The sequence below is a fragment of the Acanthochromis polyacanthus genome, chromosome 7 (assembly GCF_021347895.1).
Source record: "Acanthochromis polyacanthus isolate Apoly-LR-REF ecotype Palm Island chromosome 7, KAUST_Apoly_ChrSc, whole genome shotgun sequence".
NCBI classification, from domain to species: Eukaryota; Metazoa; Chordata; class Actinopteri; family Pomacentridae; genus Acanthochromis; species Acanthochromis polyacanthus.
Genome location: NC_067119.1, coordinates 43,492,255 through 43,516,756, shown reverse-complemented (window position 1 = coordinate 43,516,756; position 24,502 = coordinate 43,492,255). Strand labels below are relative to the sequence as shown.

The window sequence follows — 24,502 nt, the reverse complement described above, 5'->3', positions numbered from 1 at the left end:
ATCGTGGGAGGGGCTCGGGATGGGTGCATGTCCGGAGCAGCGCACGAGAGGCAAGAAGATCTCACCTGGTCAAAATTTGGATTGGAGTTACTGTAAAGGCTGTGTGAAGCTGAGAATTCCAACAGGCAAATTGTGCTGTGCTTTTATTTTGAGAGGAAGAGACAAGAAGATCAGACCTGGTCAAAATTTGGATTGGAGTTACTCAAAAGGCTGTGTGAAGCTGAGAGGTTGAACTGGCGTTGCCAGCCTGTCGCAGGCTTTTATTTAGAAATTGTGCTGTGCTTTTATTTCGAAAGGCAACGACAGGAAGATCTCACCAGGTCAAAATTTGGATTGGAGTTACTCTAAAGGCTGTGTGAAGCTGAGAAGTCAAACAGGCAAATTGTGCTGTGCTGTTATTTTGAGAGGAAGAGACAGGAAGATCAGACCTGGTCAAAATTTGGATTGGAGTTACTCTAAAGGCTGTGTGAAGCTGAGAGGTTGAACTGGCGTTTCCAGCCTGTCGCAGGCTTTTATTTTGAAATTGTGCTGTGCTTTTATTTTGAAAGGCAGAGACAGGAAGATCTCACCAGGTCAAACTTTGGATTGGAGTTACTGTAAAGCAGGGGTGTCAAACTCAGTTTCTGGAGGACCACTATCCTCTATGTTCTAGATGTTTCCTTCTTACAACACACCTGATTCAAATGATTAGCCATCATTAAGCTCAGCAGAAGCCTGATAACGAGCCTGATCATTTGAATCAGGTGTGTTGGAACATAGTTTGACACCCCTGCTCTAAAGGCTGTGTGAAGCTGAGAGGTTGAACTGATTTTCAGGCTGAAATGCAGCTCCTGTGGAGGTATTGGGTGTGAAGGTGGGTGTGGCACTCCAATGAGTCTGTGTGTGTGCTTGGGAGCATGCCTGCGCGTGTGTAAGGGCGGTTGCTATGGGCCCCCATAGCAACGGTGCCTGCCACAGACAGCAGAAAAGTGCTTCTCAGCAGCAGCGCGCAACGTCTCGTTCTGGCGCTAATTGTGGGCTAACCGTTAATGCTAGCTGAAAACCGAAATCACCGTGAGCGAGAGGAAGGCCGTGGCAAACCATAAATGTAATTATTTTCCAAATATTGTGAGAAATGACCGAGTTACAGCGATTTAAAAAACACTGTCCCTCCATGAGGCAGATGATCCAGTTTACATTGGTTCTTATGGAGAGAACGGTGCAACTTTGGTCTAAACTGCTGCCTGCCATTTCACTTCAGAAAGAGCTAGGTCTTCAAACTTGGATTCATTTGAATCCCAGGAAAACTGTTTACAATCTGACCAAATTTCAATCTCCTATCTCTTATCGTTTGGTCATGAGGGCGATGCGATCGAGAAATTTTCAGGCGGATTTTTCTCCTCTCCTCCACTCTACCAACTGACATGCCGCACTCTAACCAGAGCAGATTTTGAGAATTTTCACTTTTTTGAGGACTCACTGATGAAAAACTGTAAATCTCAGCCTGACATAAACTACATTCCTGCGGAGACAAGAAAAATCACTGCGTTTTGATGGTTAAATGACGTTTCTAGGTGAACGTATGGCGACGGAGTGGCGTTTGGAAAAAAGTGGATTTTTTCAGCCGATTTTTTTCACTCCCCATTCATTTTCAATGGGACTTTTTTCGCAGTTTTTTGCGAATAATTCTGCGATAAAATGACGAATATCTTAGAAAAGTCATAGCACACTATTCCCGATGAAGCCGCACGTTTTGATATATAATTTGTTTTGGTGCTCTCAAAGGCCTAGGACGAGTTACGAATCGAAAAACGGCGGAAACGTTAATAATAATAAAATACTAGACAATTCCCGCTCGCGGAAATCGTGGGAGGGGCTCGGGATGTGTGCATGTCCGGAGAGGCGTATTTCCGCGTTTTCCAGCCCATAACAGGCATTTATTTTGAAGTTGTTCCGTGCTTTTATTTTGAAAGCAAGAGACAGCAAGATCTCACCTGGTCAAAATTTGGATTGGAGTTACTGTAAAGGCTGTGTGAAGCTGAGAGGATTAACTGGCGTTTTCCAGTCCGTCCATCGCAGGCTTTTATTTTGAAATTGTGCTGTGCTTTTATTTTGAAAGGAAGAGATGGGAAGATCTCACCTGGTGAACATTTGGATTTAAGTTACTGTAAAGGCTGTGTGAAGCTGAGAGGTTTAACAGGCATTTCCAGTACCTTGCAGGCTTTTATTTTGACATTGTGCTGTGCTTTTATTTTGAACGGCAGAGACAGGAAGATGTCACCTGGTCAAAATTTAGATTGGAGTTACTCAAAAGGCTGTGTGAAGCTGAGAGGTTTAACTGGCGCTTTCAGTCCGTCGAAGGCTTTTATTTTGAAATTGTGCTGTGCTTTTATTTTGAAAGGCAAAGACAGGAAGATCTCACCTGGTCAACATTTGGATTGGAGTTACTCTAAAGCAGGTGTGTCAAAGTCAGTTCCTGGAGGTCCACTATCCTCTATGTTCTAGATGTTTCCTTCTTACAACACACCTGATTCAAATAAGCAGCTCATCATCAAGCTCAGCAGAAGCCTGATAACGAGCCTGATCATTTGAATCAGGTGTGTTGGAACTGAGTTTGACACCCCTGCTCTAAAGGCTGTGTGAAGCTGAGAGGTTTAACTGGTGTTTTCAGGCCCATCACAGGCTTTTATTTTGAAATTGTGCTGTGCTTTTATTTTGAAAGGGAAAGACATGAAGATCTCACCTGGTCAACATTTGGATTGGAGTTACTCTAAAGCAGGGGTGTCAAACTCAGTTCCTCGAGGTCCACTATCCTCTATGTTTTAGATGTTTCCCTGTTCCAACACACCTGATTCAAATAATCAGCTCATCATTAAGCTCAGCAGAAGCCTGATAACGAGCCTGATCATTTGAATCAGGTGTGTTGGAACTGAGTTTGACACCCCTGCTCTCAAGGCTGTGTGAAGCTGAGAGGTTTCAGTGATTTTCAGGCTGAAATGCAGCTCCTGTGGAGGTATTGGGTGTGAAGGTGGGTGTGGCACACCAATGAGTCTGTGTGTGTGCGTGCGAGCATGCCTGCGCGTGTGTAAGGGCGGTTGCTATGGGCCCCCATAGCAACGGTGCCTGCCACAGACAGCAGAAAAGTGCTTCTCAGCAGCACCGCGCAACGTCTCGTTCTGGCGCTAATTGTGGGCGAACCGTTAATGCGAGCTGAAAACTAAAATGACCGTGAGCGAGAGGAAGGCTGTGGCTATCCATAGATATGATTATTTTCCAAATATTGAGAGAAATGACCGAGTTACAGCGATTTAAAAAACACTGTCCCTCCATGAGCCAGATGTTTCAGTTTACATTGGTTCTTATGGGGAGAACGGTGCGACTTTGGTCTAAACTGCTGCCTGCCATTTCACTTCAGAAAGAGCTGGGTCTTCAAGCTTGGATTCATTTGAATCCCAGGAAAATTGTCTACAATCTGACCAAATTTCATTCCCCTAACATTTATGGTTTGGTCGTGAGGGCGATGCGATCGGGAAATTTTCAGGCGAATTTTTCACCTCTCCTCCACTCTACCAACTGACATGCCGCACTCTAAACAGAGCAGATTTTGAAAATTTTCACTTTTTTGAGGACTCACTGATGAAAAACTATAAATCTCAGCCTGACATAAAATACATTCCTACGAAGACAAGAAAAACCACTGCATTTTGATGGTTAAATGAAGTTTCTAGGTGAACGTATGGCGAAGCAGTGGCGTTTGGAAAAAAGTGGATTTTTCAAGCCGATTTTTTCACTCCCCATTCATTTCCTATGGGACTTTTTTCGCAGTTTTTTGCAAATAATTCTGCGAAAAAATGACGAATTTCTTAGAAAAGTCATAGCACACTATTCCCGATGAAGCCGCACGTTTTGATGTATAATTTGCTTTGGTTTTCTCAAAGCCCTAGGACGAGTTAGCGACCGAAAATCGGCGGAAACGTGAAAAATAAAACGGAATAATAAACGCCACAGGAGAACAATAGTGGCTCGTGGCTTCGCCACGAGCCACTCTCCTCCCATTGCTTTGCAATGGAGAGGAGAGTGGCTCGTGTCGAAGCCCGAGCCCCTAACTAGACAATTCCCGCTCGCGGAAATCGTGGGAGGGGCTCGGGATGTGTGCATGTCTGGAAAGGCGTATTTATTCTAAAGGCTGTGTGAAGCTGAGAGGTTTAACTGGCGTTTTCCAGTCTGTCGCAAGCTTTTATTTTGAAATTGTGCTGTGCTTTTACTTTGAAAGGCAAAGACAGGAAGATCTCACCTGGTCAAAATTTAGATTGGAGTAAAGGCTGTGTGAATCTGAGAGGTTTAACTGGCGTTTTCCGGTCTGTCGCAGGCTTTTATTTTGAAATTGTGCTGTGCTCTTATTTGAAAGGCAGTGACAGGAAGATCACACCTGGTCAAAATTTGGATTGGAGTTACTGTAAAGGCTGTGTGAAGCTGAGGGGTTTAACTGGTGTTTTCCGGTGTGTGGAAGGCTTTTATTTTGAAATTGTGCTGTGCTTTTATTTTGAAAGGCAGAGAGAGGAAGATCTGACCTGGTGAACATTTGGATTGGAGTTACTGTAAAGGCTGTGTGAAGCTGAGAGGTTTAACTGGCGTTTCCAGTCTGTCGCAGGCTTTTATTTTGAAATCGTGCTGTGCTTTTATTTTGAAAGGCAACGACCGGAAGATCTGACCTTGGATTGGAGTTACTGTAAAGCAGGGGTGTGAAACTCAGTTCCTGGAGGTCCACTATCCTCTGTGTTCCAGATGTTTCCTTCTTACAACACACCTGATTCAAATGATTAGCTATCATTAAGCTCAGCAGAAGCCTGATAACGAGCCTGATCATTTGAATCAGGTGTGTTGGAACTGAGTTTGACACCCCTGCTCTAAAGGCTGTGTGAAGCTGAGAGGTTTAACTGGCGTTTCCAGTCCGTCGCAGGCTTTTATTTTGAAATTGTGCTGTGCTTTTATTTGAAAGGCAAAGACAGGACGATCTCACCTGGTCAACATTTGGATTGGAGTTACTCTAAAGCAGGTGTGTCAAACTCAGTTCCTGGAGGTCCACTATCCTCTATGTTCTAGATGTTTCCCTTTTCCAACACACCTGATTCAAATGATCACCTCATCATCAAGCTCAGCAGAAGCCTGATAACGAGCCTGATCATTTGAATCAGGTGTGTTGGAACTGAGTTTGACACCCCTGCTCTCAAGGCTGTGTGAAGCTGAGAGGTTGAACTGATTTTCAGGCTGAAATGCAGCTCCTGTGGAGGTATTGGGTGTGGAGGTGGGTGTGGCATTCCAATGAGTCTGTGTGTGTGCGTGCGACCATGCCTGCGCGTGTGTAAGGGCGGTTGCTATGGGCCCCATAGCAACGGTGCCTGCCACAGACAGCAGAAAAGTGCTTCTCAGCAGCAGCGCGCAACGTCTCGTTCTGGCGCTAATTGTGGGCTAACCGTGAATGCTAGCTGAAAACCGAAATGACCGTGAGCGAGAGGAAGGCCGTGGCTTTCCATAAATGTAATTATTTTCCAAATATTGTGAGAAATGACCGAGTTACAGCGATTTAAAAAACACTGTCCCTCCATGAGGCAGATGATCCAGTTTACATTGGTTCTTATGGAGAGAACGGTGCGACTTTGCTCTAAACTGCTGCCTGCCATTTCCCTTCAGAAAGAGCTTGGTCTTCAAACTTGGATTCATTTGAATCCCAGGAAAATTGTTTACAATCTGACCAAATTTCATTCCCCTAACATTTATCGTTTGGTTGTGAGGGCGATGCGATCTTGAAATTTTCAGGCGGATTTTTCTCCTCTCCTCCACTCTACCAACTGACATGCCGCACTCTAACCAGAGCAGATTTTGAGAATTTTCACTTTTTGAGGACTCACTGATCAAAAACTGTAAATGTCAGCCTGACATAAAATACATTCCTGCGGAGACAAGAAAAATCACTGCGTTTTGATGGTTAAATGAAGTTTCTAGGTGAACGTATGGCGAAGCAGTGGCGTTTGGAAAAAAGTGGATTTTTTGAGCCGAATTTTTTCACTCCCCATTCATTTTCTATGGGACTTTTTTCGCAGTTTTTTGCGAATAATTCTGCGAATAAATGACGAATTTCTTAGAAAAGTCATAGCACACTATTCCCGATGAAGCCGCACGTTTTGATATATAATTTATTTTGGTTTTCTCAAAGCCCTAGGACAAGAAGCGAATCGAAAAACGGCGGAAACGTGAAGAAAATATAACTAGACAATTCCCGCTCGCGGAAATCGTGAGAGGGGCTCGGGATGTGTGCATGTCCGGAGCTGGGCAGGAGAGGGGTATTTTTTGGTCCATCACAGGCTTTTATTTTGAAATTGTGCTGTGCTTTTATTTTGAAAGGCAAAGACAGGAAGATCTCACCTGGTCAAAATTTGGATTGAAGTTACTGTAAAGGCGGTGTGAAGCTCAGATATTTAACTGGCATTTCCAGTCTTTCACAGGCTTTTATTTTGAAATTTTGCTGTGCTTTTATTTTGAAAGGCAGAGACAGGAAGATCTCACCTGGTCAAAATTTGGATTGGAGTTACTGTAAAGGCTGTGTGAAGCTGAGAGGTTTAACTGGCATTTACTGTCTTTCACAGGCTTTTATTTTGAAATTTTGCTGTGCTTTTATTTTGAAAGGCAAAGACAGGAAGATCTCACCTGGTCAACATTTGGATTGGAGTTACTGTAAAGGCTGTGTGAAGCTGAGGGGTTTAACTGGTGTTTTCCGGTGTGTGGAAGGCTTTTATTTTCAAAGTGTGCTGTGCTTTTATTTTGAAAGACAGAGAAAGGAAGATCTGACCTGGTCAATATTTGGATTGGAGTTCCTCGATAGCAGGGGTGTCAAACTCAGTTCCTGGAGGTCCACTATCCTCTATGTTCTAGATGTTTCCTTCTGACAACACACCTGATTCAAATAATCAGCTCATCATTAAGCTCAGCAGAAGCATTATAACGAGCCTGATCATTTGAATCAGGTGTGTTGGAACTGAGTTTGACACCCCTGCTCTAAAGGCTGTGTGAAGCTGAGAGGTTGAACTGATTTTCAGGCTGAAATGCAGCTCCTGTGGAGGTATTGGGTGTGAAGGTGGGCGTGGCACACCAATGAGTCTGTGTGTGTGCGTGCGAGCATGCCTGCGCGTGTGTAAGGGCGGTTGCTATGGGCCCCCATAGCAACGGTGCCTGCCACAGACAGCAGAAAAGTGCTTCTCAGCAGCACCGCGCAACGTCTCGTTCTGGCGCTAATTGTGGGCGAACCGTTAATGCGAGCTGAAAACTAAAATGACCGTGAGCGAGAGGAAGGCTGTGGCTATCCATAGATATGATTATTTTCCAAATATTGAGAGAAATGACCGAGTTACAGCGATTTAAAAAACACTGTCCCTCCATGAGCCAGATGATTCAGTTTACATTGGTTCTTATGGGGAGAACGGTGCGACTTTGGTCTAAACTGCTGCCTGCCATTTCCCTTCAGAAAGAGCTAGGTCTTCAAACTTGGATTCATTTGAATCCCAGGAAAATTGTCTACAATCTGACCAAATTTCATTCTCCTAACATTTATCGTTTGGTCGTGAGGGCGATGCGATCGTGAAATTTTCAGGCGGATTTTTCTCCTCTCCTCCACTCTACCAACTGACATGCCGCACTCTAACCAGAGCAGATTTTGAGAATTTTCACTTTTTGAGGACTCACTGACGAAAAACTATAAATCTCAGCCTGACATAAAATACATTCCTGCGAAGACAAGAAACATCACTGCGTTTTGATGGTTAAATGAAGTTTCTAGGTGACCGTATGGCGAAGCAGTGGCGTTTGGAAAAAAGTGGATTTTTTGAGCCGAATTTTTTCACTCCCCATTCATTTTCTATGGGACTTTTTTCGCAGTTTTTTGCGAATAATTCTGCGAAAAAATGACGAATGTCTTAGAAAAGTCATAGCACACTATTCCCGATGAAGCCGCACGTTTTGATATATAATTTGCTTTGATTTTCTCAAAGCCCTAGGAGGAGAAGCGAATCGAAAAACGGCGGAAACGTGATTAATAAAATACTAGACAATTCCCGCACGCGGAAATCGTGGGAGGGGCTCGGGATGTGTGTATGTCCGGACCTGGGCAGGAGAGGGGTATTTTTTGGTCCGTCACAGGCTTTTATTTTGAAATTGTGCTGTGCTTTTATTTTGAAAGGCAGAGACAGGAAGATCTCACCTGGTCAAAATTGGAGTTATTTTAAAGGCTGTGTGAAGCTGAGAGGTTTAACTGGTGTTTTCAGGCCCATCGCGGGCTTTTATTTTGAAATTGTGCTGTGCTTTTATTTTGAACGGGAAAGACCGGAAGATCTCACCTGGTCAACATTTGGATTGGAGTTACTCTAAAGGCTGTGTGAAGCTGAGAGGTTTAACTGGAGTTTTCAGTCCGTCGCAGGCTTTTATTTTGAAGGAGAGACAGGAAGATCTCACCTGGTCAAAATTTGGATTGCAGTTACTGTAAAGGCTGTGTGAAACTGAGAAGTTTAACTGGCAAATTGTGCTGTGTTTTTATTTTGAAAGGCAGAGACAGCAAGATCTCACCTGGTCAAAATTTGGATTGGAGTTACTGTAAAGGCTGTGTGAAGCTGAGAGGTTTAACTGGCGTTTCCAGTCCGTCACAGGCTTTAATTTTAAAATTGTGCTGTGCTTTTATTTTGAAAGGCAGAGATGGGAAAATCTCACCTGGTCAAAATTTGGATTGGAGTTACCCCAAAGCAGGGGTGTCAAACTCAGTTCCTGGAGGTCCACTATCCTCTGTGTTCTAGATGTTTCCTTCTTACAACACACCTGATTCAAATGATAGGCTATCATGAAGCTCAGCAGAAGCCTGATAACGAGCCTGATCATTTGAATCAGGTGTGTTGGAACTGAGTTTGACACCCCTGCTCTAAAGGCTGTGTGAAGCTGAGAGTTTGAACTGATTTTCAGGCTGAAATTCAGCTTCTGTTTAGGTATTGGGCGTGAAGGTGGGTGTGGCACACCAATGAGTCTGTGTGTGTGCGTGGGAGCATGCCTGCGCGTGTGTAAGGGCGGTTGCTATGGCCCCCATAGCAACGGTGCCTGCCACAGACAGCAAAAAAGTGCTTCTCAGCAGCAGCGCGCAACGTCTCGTTCTGGCGCTAATTGTGGGCTAACCGTGAATGCTAGCTGAAAACCGAAATGACCGTGAGCGAGAGGAAGGCCGTGGCTTTCCATAAATGTAATTATTTTTCAAATATTGTGAGAAATGACCGAGTTACAGCGATTTAAAAAACACTGTCCCTCCATGAGGCAGATGATTCAGTTTACATTGGTTCCTATGGAGAGAACGGTGCGACTTTGGTCTAAACTGCTGCCTGCCATTTCTCTTCAGAAAGAGCTAGGTCTTCAAACTTGGATTCATTTGAATCCCAGGAAAATTGTCTACAATCTGACCAAATTTTATTCCCCTAACATTTATGGTTTGGTCGTGAGGGCGATGCGATCGGGAAATTTTCAGGCGAATTTTTCACCTCTCCTCCACTCTACCAACTGACATGCCGCACTCTAACCAGAGCAGATTTTGAAAATTTTCACTTTTTTGAGGACTCACTGATCAAAAACTGTAAATCTCAGCCTGATATAAAATATATTCCTGCGAAGACAAGAAAAATCACTGCGTTTTGATGGTTAAATGAAGTTTCTAGGTGAACGTATGGCGAAGCAGTGGCGTTTGGAAAACAGTGGACTTTTCAAGCCCATTTTTTTTCAGTCCCCATTCATTTCCTATGGGATTTTTTTCGCAGTTTTTTGCGAATAATTCTGCGATAAAATGACGAATTTCTTAGAAAAGTCATAGCACACTATTCCCGATGAAGCCGCACGTTTTGATATATAATTTGTTTTGGTTTTCTCAAAGGCCTAGGACGAGTTACGAATCGAAAAACGGCGGAAACGTGAAAAATAATAATAAACGCAACAGGAGAACAATAGTGGCTCGGGCTGCATACTGCAGCCCCGAGCCCCTAATAATAAACGCAGCAGGAGAACAATAGTGGCTCGTGGCTTCGCCACGAGCCACTCTCCTCCCATTGCTTTGCAATGGAGAGGAGAGTGGCTCGTGCCGAAGCCCGAGCCCCTAACTAGACAATTCCCGCACGCGGAAATCGTGGGAGGGGCTCGGGATGTGTGCATGTCCGGAGTGCCATGGGAGAGGCGTATTTCAGCATTTTCCGGTCCGTGGCAGGCTTTGATTTTTAAATTGTGCTGTGCTTTTATTTTGAAAGGCAGAGACAGGAAGATGTCACCTGGTCAAAATTTGGATTGGAGTTACTCTAAAGGCTGTGTGAAGCTGAGATGCTTAAATGGCAAATTGTGCTGTGCTTTTATTTTGAAAGGCAAAGACAGGAAGATCTCATCTGGTCAACATTTCGATTGGAGTTACTCAAAAGGCTGAGTGAAGCAGAGAGGTTTCACTGGCGTTTCCAGTCTGTCACAGGCTTTTATTTTGCAATTGTGCTGTGCTTTCATTTTGAAAGGCCGAGACAGCAAGATCTCACCTGGTTAAAATTTGGATTGGAGTTACTGTAAAGGCTGTGTGAAGCGACGAGGTTTAACTGGCAAATTGTGCTGTGCTTTATCTTGAAAGGCACAGACAGGAAGATCTCACCTGGTCAAAATTTGGATTGGACTTACTGTAAAGGCTGTGTGAAGCTGAGAGGTTTAACTGGCGTTTCCAGTCCGTCGCAGGCTTTTATTTTGAAATTGTGCTGTGGTTTTATTTTGAAAGGCAAAGACAGGAACATCTGACCTGGTCAACATTTGGATTGGAGTTACCTCGAAAGCAGGGGTGTCAAACTCAGTTCCTGGAGGTCAACTATCTTCTATGTTTTAGATGTTTCCCTCTTCCAACACACCTGATTCAAATAATCAGCTCATCATCAAGCTCAGCAGAAGCCTGATAACGAGCCTGATCATTTGAATCAGGTGTGTTTGAACTGAGTTTGACACCCCTGCTCTAAAGGCTGTGTGAAGCTGAGAGGTTTAACTGGCATTTTTGGTCTGTTGCAGGCTTTTATTTTGAAATTGTGCTGTGCTTTTTTTTGAAAGGCAGAGACAGGAAGATCTCACCTGGTCAACATTTTAATTGGAGTTACTGTGAAGGCTGTGTGAAGCTGAGCGGTTTAACTGGAGTTTCCAGTGTGTTACAGGCTTTTATTTTGAAATTGTGCTGTGCTTTTATTTTAAAAGGCAAAGACAGGAAGATCTCACCTGGTCAATATTTGGATTGGAGTTACTCAAAAGGCTGAGTGAAGCAGAGAGGTTTCACTGGCGTTTCCAGTCTGTCACAGGCTTTTATTTTGCAATTGTGCTGTGGTTTTATTTTGAAAGGCAAAGACAAGAAGATCTCACCTGGTCAAAATTTAGATTGGAGTTATTGTAAAGGATGTGTGAAGCTGAGAGGTTTAACTGGTGTTTTCAGGCCCATCGCAGGCTTTTATTTTGAAATTGTGCTGTGCTTTTATTTTGAAAGGGAAAGACAGGAAGATCTCACCTGATCAACATTTGGATTGGAGTTACTCTAAAGCAGGGGTGTCAAACTCAGTTCCTGGAGGTCCACTATCCTCTATGTTTTAGATGTTTCCCTCTTCCAACACACCTGTTTCAAATAATCAGCTCATCATCAAGCTCAGCAGAAGCCTGATAACGAGCCTGATCATTTGAATCAGGTGTGTTGGAACTGAGTTTGACACCCCTGCTATGAAGGCTGTGTGAAGCTGAGAGGTTGAACTGATTTTCAGGCTGAAATGCAGCTCCTGTGGAGGTATTGGGTGTGAAGGTGGGTGTGGCACACCAATGAGTCTGTGTGTGTGCGTGGGAGCATGCCTGCGCGTGTGTAAGGGCGGTTGCTATGGGCCCCCATAGCAACGGTGCCTGCCACAGACAGCAGAAAAGTGCTTCTCAGCAGCAGCGCGCAACGTCTCGTTCTGGCGCTAATTGTGGGCTAACCGTGAATGCTAGCTGAAAACTAAAATGACCGTGAGCGAGAGGAAGGCCGTGGCTTTCCATAAATGTAATTATTTTTCAAATATTGTGAGAAATGACCGAGTTACAGCGATTTAAAAAACACTGTCTCTCCATGAGGCAGATGATTCAGTTTACATTGGTTCTTATGGAGAGAACGGTGCAACTTTGGTCTCAACTGCTGCCTGCCATTTGACTTCTGAAAGAGCTAGGTCTTCAAACTTGGATTCATTTAAATCCCAGGAAATTTGTCTACAATCTGACCAAATTTCATTCCCCTGACATTTATCGTTTGGTCGTGAGGGCGATGCGATCGGCAAATTTTCAGGCGGATTTTTCACCTCTCCTCCACTCTACCAACTGACATGCTGCACTCTAACCAGAGCAGATTTTGAGAATTTTCACTTTTTTGAGGACTCACTGATCAAAAACTGTAAATCTCAGCCTGACATAAACTACATTCCTGCGGAGACAAGAAAAATCACTGCGTTTTGATGGTTAAATGAAGTTTCTAGGTGAACGTATGGCGAAGGAGTGGCGTTTTGAAAATAGTGGATTTTTTGAGCCGATTTTTTTCGCTCCCCATTCATTTTCTATGGGACTTTTTTCGCAGTTTTTTGCGAATAATTCTGCGAAAAAATGACGAATGTCTTAGAAAAGTCATAGCACACTATTCCCGATGAAGCCGCACGTTTTGATATATAATTTGCTTTGATTTTCTCAAAGCCCTAGGAGGAGAAGCGAATCGAAAAACGGCGGAAACGTGAGGAATAATAAAAGAGAACTAGACAATTCCCGCACGCGGAAATCGTGGGAGGGGCTCGGGATGTGTGCATGTCCGGAGCTGGGCAGGAGAGGGTTATTTTTTGGTCCGTCACAGGCTTTTATTTTGAAATTGTGCTGTGCTTTTATTTTGAAAGGAAGAGACAGGAAGATCTCACCTGGTCAAAATTTGGATTGGAGTTACTGTAAAGGCTGTGTGAAACTGAGAAGTTTAACTGGCAAATTGTGCTGTGCTTTTATTTTGAAAGGCAGAGACAGGAAGATCTCACCTGGTCAACATTTACATTGGAGTTACTGTGAAGGCTGTGTGAAGCTGAGAGGTTTAACTGGCGTTTCCAGTCCGTCGCAGGCTTTTATTTTGAAATTGTGCTGTGCTTTTATTTTGAAAGGAAGAGACAGGAAGATCTCACCTGGTCAACATTTGGATTGGAGTTACTGTAAAGGCTGTGTGAAGCTGAGAAGTTTAACTGGCGTTTCCAGTCCGTTGCAGGCTTTTATTTTGAAATTGTGCTGTGCTTTTATTTTGAAAGGCAGAGATGGGAAGATCTCACCTGGTCAAAATTTGGATTGGAGTTACCCCAAAGCAGGGGTGTCAAACTCAGTTCCTGGAGGTCCACTATCCTCTATGTTCAAGATGTTTCCTTCTGACAACACACCTGAATCAAATGATTAGCTATGATAAAGCTCAGCAGAAGCCTGATAACGAGCCTGATCATTTGTATCAGGTGTGTTGGAACTTAGTTTGACACCCCTGCTCTAAAGGCTGTGTGAAGCTGAGAGGTTTAACTGGTGTTTTCAGGCCCATCGCAGGCTTTTATTTTGAAATTGTGCTGTGCTTTTATTTTGAAAGGGAAAGACAGGAAGATCTCACCTGGTCAACATTTGGATTGGAGTTACTCTAAAGCAGGGGTGTCAAACTCAGTTCCTGGAGGTCCACTGTCCTCTATGTTTTAGATGTTTCCCTCTTCCAACACACCTGATTCAAATGATTAGCTATCATTAAACTCAGCAGAAGCCTGATAACGAGCCTGATCATTTGAATCAGGTGTGTTGGACCTGAGTTTGACACCCCTGCTCTAAAGGCTGTGTGAAGCTGAGAGGTTGAACTGATTTTCAGGCTGAAATGCAGCTCCTGTGGAGGTATTGGGTGTGAAGGTGGGCGTGGCACACCAATGAGTCTGTGTGTGTGCGTGCGAACATGCCTGCGCGTGTGTAAGGGCGGTTGCTATGGGCCCCCATAGCAACGGTGCCTGCCACAGACAGCAGAAAAGTGCTTCTCAGCAGCAGCGCGCAACGTCTCGTTCTGGCGCTAACTGTGGGCTAACCGTGAGTGCTAGCTGAAAACCAAAATGACCGTGAGCGAGAGGAAGGCTGTGGCTAACCATAAATGTAATTATTTTCCAAATATTGTGAGAAATGACCGAGTTACAGCGATTTAAAAAACACTTTCCCTCCATGAGGCAGATGATTCAGTTTACATTGGTTCCTATGGAGAGAACGGTGCGACTTTGGTCTAAACTGCTGCCTGCCATTTCACTTCAGAAAGAGCTAGGTCTTCAAACTTGGATTCATTTGAATCCCAGGAAATTTGTCTACAATCTGACCAAATTTCATTCCCCTAACATTTATCGTTTGGTCGTGAGGGCGATGCGATCGGGAAATTTTCAGGCGGATTTTTCACCTCTCCTCCACTCTACCAACTGACATGCCGCACTCTAACCAGAGCAGATTTTGAGAATTTTCACTTTTTTGAGGACTCACTGATCAAAAACTGTAAATCTCAGCCTGACATAAAATACATTCCTGCGAAGACAAGAAAAATCACTGCGTTTTGATGGTTAAATGAAGTTTCTAGGTGAACGTATGGCGAAGCAGTGGCGTTTGGAAAACAGTGGATTTTTTTTGTCGATTTTTTTCATTCCCCATTCATTTTCTATGGGACTTTTTTCGCAGTTTTTTGCGAATAATTCTGCGAAAAAATGACGAATTTCTTAGAAAAGTCATAGCACACTATTCCCGATGAAGCCGCACGTTTTGATATATAATTTGTTTTGGTTTTCTCAAAGGCCTAGGACTAGTTACGAATCGAAAAACGGCGGAAACGTGATTAATAAAATATAATAAACGCAGCAGGAGAACAATAGTGGCTCGTGGCTTCGCCACGAGCCACTCTCCTCCCATTGCTTTGCAATGGAGAGGAGAGTGGCTCGTGTCGAAGCCCGAGCCCCTAATAAACGCCACAGGAGAACAATAGTGGCTCGTGGCTTCGCCACGAGCCACTCTCCTCCCATTGCTTTGCAATGGAGAGGAGAGTGGCTCGTGTCGAAGCCCGAGCCCCTAATAAACGCAGCAGGAGAACAATAGTGGCTCGTGGCTTCGCCACGAGCCACTCTCCTCCCATTGCTTTGCAATGGAGAGGAGAGTGGCTCGTGTCGAAGCCCGAGCCCCTAACTAGACAATTCCCGCTGGTGCGGAAATCGTGGGAGGGGCTCGGGATGGGTGCATGTCCGGAGCAGCGCACGAGAGGCAAGAAGATCTCACCTGGTCAAAATTTGGATTGGAGTTACTGTAAAGGCTGTGTGAAGCTGAGAATTCCAACAGGCAAATTGTGCTGTGCTTTTATTTTGAGAGGAAGAGACAAGAAGATCAGACCTGGTCAAAATTTGGATTGGAGTTACTCAAAAGGCTGTGTGAAGCTGAGAGGTTGAACTGGCGTTGCCAGCCTGTCGCAGGCTTTTATTTAGAAATTGTGCTGTGCTTTTATTTCGAAAGGCAACGACAGGAAGATCTCACCAGGTCAAAATTTGGATTGGAGTTACTCTAAAGGCTGTGTGAAGCTGAGAAGTCAAACAGGCAAATTGTGCTGTGCTGTTATTTTGAGAGGAAGAGACAGGAAGATCAGACCTGGTCAAAATTTGGATTGGAGTTACTCTAAAGGCTGTGTGAAGCTGAGAGGTTGAACTGGCGTTTCCAGCCTGTCGCAGGCTTTTATTTTGAAATTGTGCTGTGCTTTTATTTTGAAAGGCAGAGACAGGAAGATCTCACCAGGTCAAACTTTGGATTGGAGTTACTGTAAAGCAGGGGTGTCAAACTCAGTTTCTGGAGGACCACTATCCTCTATGTTCTAGATGTTTCCTTCTTACAACACACCTGATTCAAATGATTAGCCATCATTAAGCTCAGCAGAAGCCTGATAACGAGCCTGATCATTTGAATCAGGTGTGTTGGAACATAGTTTGACACCCCTGCTCTAAAGGCTGTGTGAAGCTGAGAGGTTGAACTGATTTTCAGGCTGAAATGCAGCTCCTGTGGAGGTATTGGGTGTGAAGGTGGGTGTGGCACTCCAATGAGTCTGTGTGTGTGCTTGGGAGCATGCCTGCGCGTGTGTAAGGGCGGTTGCTATGGGCCCCCATAGCAACGGTGCCTGCCACAGACAGCAGAAAAGTGCTTCTCAGCAGCAGCGCGCAACGTCTCGTTCTGGCGCTAATTGTGGGCTAACCGTTAATGCTAGCTGAAAACCGAAATCACCGTGAGCGAGAGGAAGGCCGTGGCAAACCATAAATGTAATTATTTTCCAAATATTGTGAGAAATGACCGAGTTACAGCGATTTAAAAAACACTGTCCCTCCATGAGGCAGATGATCCAGTTTACATTGGTTCTTATGGAGAGAACGGTGCAACTTTGGTCTAAACTGCTGCCTGCCATTTCACTTCAGAAAGAGCTAGGTCTTCAAACTTGGATTCATTTGAATCCCAGGAAAACTGTTTACAATCTGACCAAATTTCAATCTCCTATCTCTTATCGTTTGGTCATGAGGGCGATGCGATCGAGAAATTTTCAGGCGGATTTTTCTCCTCTCCTCCACTCTACCAACTGACATGCCGCACTCTAACCAGAGCAGATTTTGAGAATTTTCACTTTTTTGAGGACTCACTGATGAAAAACTGTAAATCTCAGCCTGACATAAACTACATTCCTGCGGAGACAAGAAAAATCACTGCGTTTTGATGGTTAAATGACGTTTCTAGGTGAACGTATGGCGACGGAGTGGCGTTTGGAAAAAAGTGGATTTTTTCAGCCGATTTTTTTCACTCCCCATTCATTTTCAATGGGACTTTTTTCGCAGTTTTTTGCGAATAATTCTGCGATAAAATGACGAATATCTTAGAAAAGTCATAGCACACTATTCCCGATGAAGCCGCACGTTTTGATATATAATTTGTTTTGGTGCTCTCAAAGGCCTAGGACGAGTTACGAATCGAAAAACGGCGGAAACGTTAATAATAATAAAATACTAGACAATTCCCGCTCGCGGAAATCGTGGGAGGGGCTCGGGATGTGTGCATGTCCGGAGAGGCGTATTTCCGCGTTTTCCAGCCCATAACAGGCATTTATTTTGAAGTTGTTCCGTGCTTTTATTTTGAAAGCAAGAGACAGCAAGATCTCACCTGGTCAAAATTTGGATTGGAGTTACTGTAAAGGCTGTGTGAAGCTGAGAGGATTAACTGGCGTTTTCCAGTCCGTCCATCGCAGGCTTTTATTTTGAAATTGTGCTGTGCTTTTATTTTGAAAGGAAGAGATGGGAAGATCTCACCTGGTGAACATTTGGATTTAAGTTACTGTAAAGGCTGTGTGAAGCTGAGAGGTTTAACAGGCATTTCCAGTACCTTGCAGGCTTTTATTTTGACATTGTGCTGTGCTTTTATTTTGAACGGCAGAGACAGGAAGATGTCACCTGGTCAAAATTTAGATTGGAGTTACTCAAAAGGCTGTGTGAAGCTGAGAGGTTTAACTGGCGCTTTCAGTCCGTCGAAGGCTTTTATTTTGAAATTGTGCTGTGCTTTTATTTTGAAAGGCAAAGACAGGAAGATCTCACCTGGTCAACATTTGGATTGGAGTTACTCTAAAGCAGGTGTGTCAAAGTCAGTTCCTGGAGGTCCACTATCCTCTATGTTCTAGATGTTTCCTTCTTACAACACACCTGATTCAAATAAGCAGCTCATCATCAAGCTCAGCAGAAGCCTGATAACGAGCCTGATCATTTGAATCAGGTGTGTTGGAACTGAGTTTGACACCCCTGCTCTAAAGGCTGTGTGAAGCTGAGAGGTTTAACTGGTGTTTTCAGGCCCATCACAGGCTTTTATTTTGAAATTGTGCTGTGCTTTTATTTTGAAAGGGAAAGACATGAAGATCTCACCTGGTCAACATTTGGATTGGAGTTACTCTAAAGCAGGGGTGTCAAACTCAGTTCCTCGAGGTCCACTATCCTCTATGTTTTAGATGTTTCCCTGTTCCAACACACCTGATTCAAATAATCAGCTCATCATTAAGCTCAGCAGAAGCCTGATAACGAGCCTGATCATTTGAATCAGGTGTGTTGGAACTGAGTTTGACACCCCTGCTCTCAAGGCTGTGTGAAGCTGAGAGGTTTCAGTGATTTTCAGGCTGAAATGCAGCTCCTGTGGAGGTATTGGGTGTGAAGGTGGGTGTGGCACACCAATGAGTCTGTGTGTGTGCGTGCGAGCATGCCTGCGCGTGTGTAAGGGCGGTTGCTATGGGCCCCCATAGCAACGGTGCCTGCCACAGACAGCAGAAAAGTGCTTCTCAGCAGCACCGCGCAACGTCTCGTTCTGGCGCTAATTGTGGGCGAACCGTTAATGCGAGCTGAAAACTAAAATGACCGTGAGCGAGAGGAAGGCTGTGGCTATCCATAGATATGATTATTTTCCAAATATTGAGAGAAATGACCGAGTTACAGCGATTTAAAAAACACTGTCCCTCCATGAGCCAGATGTTTCAGTTTACATTGGTTCTTATGGGGAGAACGGTGCGACTTTGGTCTAAACTGCTGCCTGCCATTTCCCTTCAGAAAGAGCTAGGTCTTCAAACTTGGATTCATTTGAATCCCAGGAAAATTGTCTACAATCTGACCAAATTTCATTCTCCTAACATTTATCGTTTGGTCGTGAGGGCGATGCGATCGTGAAATTTTCAGGCGGATTTTTCTCCTCTCCTCCACTCTACCAACTGACATGCCGCACTCTAACCAGAGCAGATTTTGAGAATTTTCACTTTTTTGAGGACTCACTGACGAAACACTATAAATCTCAGCCTGACATAAAATACATTCCTGCGAAGACAAGAAACATCACTGCGTTTTGATGGTTAAATGAAGTTTCTAGGTGACCGTATGGCGAAGCAGTGGCGTTTGGAAAAAAGTGGATTTTTTGAGGCGAATTTTTTCACTCCCCATTCATTTTCTATGGGACTTTTTTCGCAGTTTTTTGCGAATAATTCTGCGAAAAAATGACGAATGTCTTAGAAAAGTCATAGCACACTATTCCCGATGAAGCCGCACGTTTTGATATATAATTTGCTTTGATTTTCTCAAAGCCCTAGGAGGAGAAGCGAATCGAAAAACGGCGGAAACGTGATTAATAAAATACTAGACAATTCCCGCACGCGGAAATCGTGGGAGGGGCTCGGGATTTGTGCATGTCCGGAGCTGGGCAGGAGAGGGTTATTTTTTGGTCCGTCACAGGCTTTTATTTTGAAACTGTGCTCTGCTTTTATTTTGAAAGGCAAAGACAGGAAGATCTCACCTGGTCAACATTTTAATTGGAGTTACTGTAAAGGCTGTGTGAAGCTGAGCGGTTTAACTTGCATTTCCAGTCCGTCGCAGGCTTTTATTTTGAAATTGTGCTGTGCTTTTATTTTGAAAGGCAGAGACAGGAAGGTCTCACCTGGTCAACATTTGAATTGGAGTTACTATAAAGCAGGGGTGTCAAACTCATTTCCAGGAGGTTAACTATCCTCTATGTTTTTGATGTTTACCTCTTCCAACACACCTGATTCAAATGATTACCGATCATGAAGCTCAGCAGAAGCCTGATAACGAGCCTAATCATTTGTATCAGGTGTGTTGGAACTGAGTTTGACACCCCTGCTCGAAAGGCTGTATGAAGCTGAGAGGTTTAACTGGCGTTTCCTGTACCTTGCAGGCTTTTATTTTGACATTGTGCTGTGCCTTTATTTTGAAAGGCAGAGACAGGAAGATCTCACCTGGTCAAAATTTGGATTGGAGTTACTGAAAAGCAGGGGTGTCAAATTCAGTTCCTGGAGGTCCACTATCCTCTGTGTTCTAGATGTTTCCTTCTTACAACACACCTGATTCAAATAATCAGCTCATCATCAAGCTCAGCAGAAGCCTGATAACGAGCCTGATCATTTGAATCAGGTGTGTCGGAATTGAGTTTTACACCCCTGCTATAAAGGCTGTGTGAAGCTGAGAGGTTTAACTGGTGTTTTCAGGCCAATCTCAGGCTTTTATTTTGAAATTGTGCTGTGCTTTTATTTTGAAAGGCAGAGACAGGAAGATCTCATCTGGTCAACATTTGGATTGGAGTTACTGTAAAGCAGGGGTGTCAAACTCAGTTCCTGGAGGTCCACTATCCTCTATGTTCTAGATGTTTCCTTCTTCCAACACACCTGTTTCAAATAATCAGCTCATCATCAAGCTAGACAGAAGCCTGATAACGAGCCCGATCATTTGAATCAGGTGTGTTGGAACTGAGTTTGACACCCCTGCTCTAAAGGCTGTGTGAAGCTGAGAGGTTAAACTGGCGTTTTCGGGTTCATCGCAGGCTTTTATTTTGAAATTGTGCTGTGCTTTTATTTTGAAAGGAAGAGATGGGAAGATCTCACCTGGTGAACATTTGGATTGAAGTTACTGTAAAGGCTGTGTGAAGCTGAGAGGTTTAACTGGCGTTTTCCAGTCTGTCATAGGCTTTTATTTGGAAATTTTGCTGTGCTTTTATTTTGAAAGGTAAAGACAGGAAGATCTCACCTGGTCAACATTTGGATTGGAGTTACTCTAAAGCAGGGGTGTCAAACTCAGTTCCTGGAGGACCACTATCCTCTGTGTTCTAGATGTTTCCTTCTTACAACACACTTGATTCAAATAATCAGCTCATCATCAAGCTCAGCAGAAGCCTGATAACGAGCCTGATCATTTGAATCAGGTGTGTTGGAACTGAGTTGACAGCTCTGCTCTAAAGGCTGTGTGAAGCTGAGAGGTTGAACTGATTTTCAGGCTGAAATGCAGCTCCTGTGGAGGTATTGGATGTGAAGGTGGGTGTGGCACACCAATGAGTCTGTGTGTGTGCGTGAGACGATGCCTGCGCGTGTGTAAGGGCGGTTGCTATGGGCCACCATAGCAACGGTGCCTGCCACAGACAGCAGAAAGTGCTTCTCAGCAGCAGCGCGCAACGTCTCGTTCTGGCGCTAACTGTGGGCTAACCGTGAATGGTAGCTGAAAACCGAAATGACCGTGAGCGAGAGGAAGGCTGTGGCTAACCATAAATGTAATTATTTTCCAAATATTGTGAGAAATGACCGAGTTACAGCGATTTAAAAAACACTGTCCCTCCATGAGGCAGATGATTCAGTTTACATTGGTTCCTATGGAGAGAACGGTGCGACTTTGGTCTAAACTGCTGCCTGCCATTTCACTTCAGAAAGAGCTAGATCTTCTAACTTGGATTCATTTGAATCCCAGGAAAATTGTATACAATCTGACCAAATTTCATTGTCCTATCTCTTATGGTTTGGTCGTGAGGGCGATGCGATCGGGAAATTTTCAGGCGAATTTTTCTCCTCTCCTCCACTCTACCAACTGACATGCCGCACTCTAAACAGAGCAGATTTTGAGAATTTTCACTTTTTTGAGGACTCAGTGATGAAAAACTGTAAATCTCAGCCTGACAGAAAATACATTCCTGCGGAGACAAGAAAAATCACTACGTTTTGATGGTTAAATGAAGTTTCTAGGTGAACGTATGGCGAAGCAGTGGCGTTGGGAAAAAAGTGGATTTTTTGAGCCGATTTTTTTCCGTCCCATTCATTTTCTATGGGACTTTTTTCGCAGTTTTTTGCGAATAATTCTGCGATAAAATGACGAATTTCTTAGAAAAGTCATAGCCCGCGATTCCCGAAGAAGCCGCACGTTTTGATATATAATTTATTTTGGTTTTCTCAAAAGGCCTAGGACTAGTTAGCGACCGAAACACGGCGGAAACGTTAAGAATAAACGGAATAATAATAAACGCCACAGGAGAACAATAGTGGCTCGTGGCTTCGCCACGAGCCACTCTCCTCCCATTGCTTTGCAATGGAGAGGAGAGTGGCTCGTGTCGAAGCCCGAGCCCTAACTAGACAATTCCCGCTGGTGCGGAAATCGTGGGAGGGGCTCGGGATGTGTGCATGTCCGGAGAGGCGTATTTATTCTAACGGCTGTGTGAAGCTGAGAGGTTTTGGTGACATTTTCCGGTCCGTCACAGACTTTTATTTAAAATTGTGCTGTGCTTTTATTTTCAAAGGCAGAGACATGAAGATCTCACCTGGTCAAAATTTGGACTGGAGATACTCTAAAGGCTGTGTGAAGCTGAGAGGTTGAACTGGCAAATTGTGCAGTGCTTTTAATTTGAAAGGCAGAGACAGGAAGATCTCACCTGGTCAAAATTTGGATTGGAGCTACTGTAAAGCTGGGGTGTCAAACTCAGTTCCCGGAGGACCACTATTCTCTGTGTTCTAGATGTTTCCTTCTTACAACACACCTGATTCAAATGATTAGCTATCATTAAGCTCAGCAGAAGCCTGATAACGAGCCTGATCATTTGTATCAGGTGTGTTGGAACTGAGTTTGACACCCCTGTTCTAAAGGCTGTGTGAAGCTGAGATGTTGAACTGGCATTTCCAGTCTGTCGCAGGCTTTTATTTAGAAATTGTGCTGTGCTTGTATTTTGAAAGGCAGAGACAGGAAGATCTCACCTGGTCAAAATTTGGATTGGAGTTATTGTAAAGGCTGTGTGAAGCTGAGAGGTTTAACTGGTGTTTTCAGGCCCATCGCTGGCTTTTGTTTTGAAATTGTGCTGTGCTTTTATTTTGAAAGGGAAAGAAAGGAAGATCTCACCTGGTCAACATTTGGATTGGAGTTACTCTAAAGCAGGGGTGTCAAACTCAGTTCCTGGAGGTCCACTATCCTCTATGTTTTAGATGTTTCCCTCTTCCAACACACCTGATTCAAATAATCAGCTCATCATTAAGCTCAGCAGAAGCCTGATAACGAGCCTGATCATTTGAATCAGGTGTGTTGGAACTGAGTTTGACACCCCCTGCTCTAAAGGCTGTGTGAAGCTGAGAGGTTTCAGTGATTTTCAGGCTGAAATGCAGCTCCTGTGGAGGTATTGGGTGTGAAGGTGGGTGTGGCACTCCAATGAGTCTGTGTGTGTGCGTGGGAGCATGCCTGCGCGTGTGTAAGGGCGGTTGCTATGGGCCCCATAGCAACGGTGCCTGCCACAGACAGCAGAAAAGTGCTTCTCAGCAGCAGCGCGCAACCTCCCGTTCTGGCGCTAATTGTGGGCTAACCGTGAATGTTAACTGAAAACCGAAATGACCGTGAGCGAGAGGAGGGCTGTGGCAAACTATAAATGTAATTATTTTCCAAATATTGTGAGAAATGACCGAGTTACAGCGATTTAAAAACACTGTCCCTCCATGAGGCAGATGATTCAGTTAACATTGGTTCTTATGGGGAGAACGGTGCGACTTTGCTCTAAACTGCTGCCTGCCATTTCACTTCAGAAAGAGCTAGGTCTTCAAACTTGGATTCATTTGAATCCCAGGAAAATTGTTTTAAAATCTGACCAAATTCATTCCCCTAAACATTTATCGTTTGGTCGTGAGGGGCGATGCGGTCGGGAATTTTCAGGCGGATTTTCAACCTCTCCTCCACTCTACCAACTGACATGCCGCACTCTAACCAGAGCAGATTTTGAGAATTTTCACTTTTTTGAGGACTCACTGATCAAAAACTGTAAATCTCAGCCTGACATAAAATACATTCCTGCGGAGACAAGAAAAATCACTGCGTTTTGATGGTTAAATGAAGTTTCTAGGTGAACGTATGGCGAAGCAGTGGCGTTTGGAAAAAGTGGATTTTTTGAGCCGATTTTTTTCACTCCCCATTCATTTTCTATGGGAGTTTTTGCGCAGTTTTTTGCGAATAATTCTGCGAAAAAATGACGAATTCTTAGAAAAGTCATAGCACACTATTCCCGATGAAGCCGCACGTTTTGATATATAATTTGTTTTGGTTTTCTCAAAGCCCTAGGACGAGTTAGCGACCGAAAATCGGCGGAACGTGAAGAAAAAATGATATTGGGGTAGTAATGGAAATACTAGACAATTCCCGCTCGCGGAAATCGTGGGAGGGGCTCGGGATGTGTGCATGTCTGTAGAGGCGTATTTCGGCGTTTACCTGGTCAAAATTTGGATTGGAGTTACTGTAAAGGCTGTGTGAATCAGAGAGGTTTAACTGGCGTTTCCAGTCCGTCACAGGCTTTTATTTTGAAATTGTGCTGTGCTTTTATTTTGAAAGGCAAAGACAGGAAGATCTCACCTGGTCAAAATTTTGATTGGAGTTACTCTAAAGGCTGTGTGAAGCTGAGAGTTTTAACTGGCATTTTTTGGTCTGTTGCAGGCTTTTATTTTGAAATTTTGACGTGCTTTTATTTTGAAAGGCAGAGACAGGAAGATCTGACCTGGTCAAAATTTGGATTGGAGTTACTCAAAAGGCTGTGTGAAGCTGAGAGGTTTAACTGGCGTTTTCCGGTTCATCGCTGGCTT

General features: G+C 44.1%; 1 long non-coding RNA gene across 1 annotated transcript; it reads right to left on the bottom strand.

Moving 5' to 3' along the window:
- Nucleotides 1–6,338: 6,338 nt before the first annotated feature.
- LOC127534882 (uncharacterized) lies at nt 6,339–22,909 on the bottom strand. Its single transcript, XR_007943435.1, has 3 exons — nt 22,788–22,909; nt 11,422–11,563; nt 6,339–6,402 (listed from the first exon to the last, which is right to left on the bottom strand). It is a non-coding gene; the product is annotated as an uncharacterized LOC127534882 (long non-coding RNA).
- Nucleotides 22,910–24,502: the final 1,593 nt, after the last annotated feature.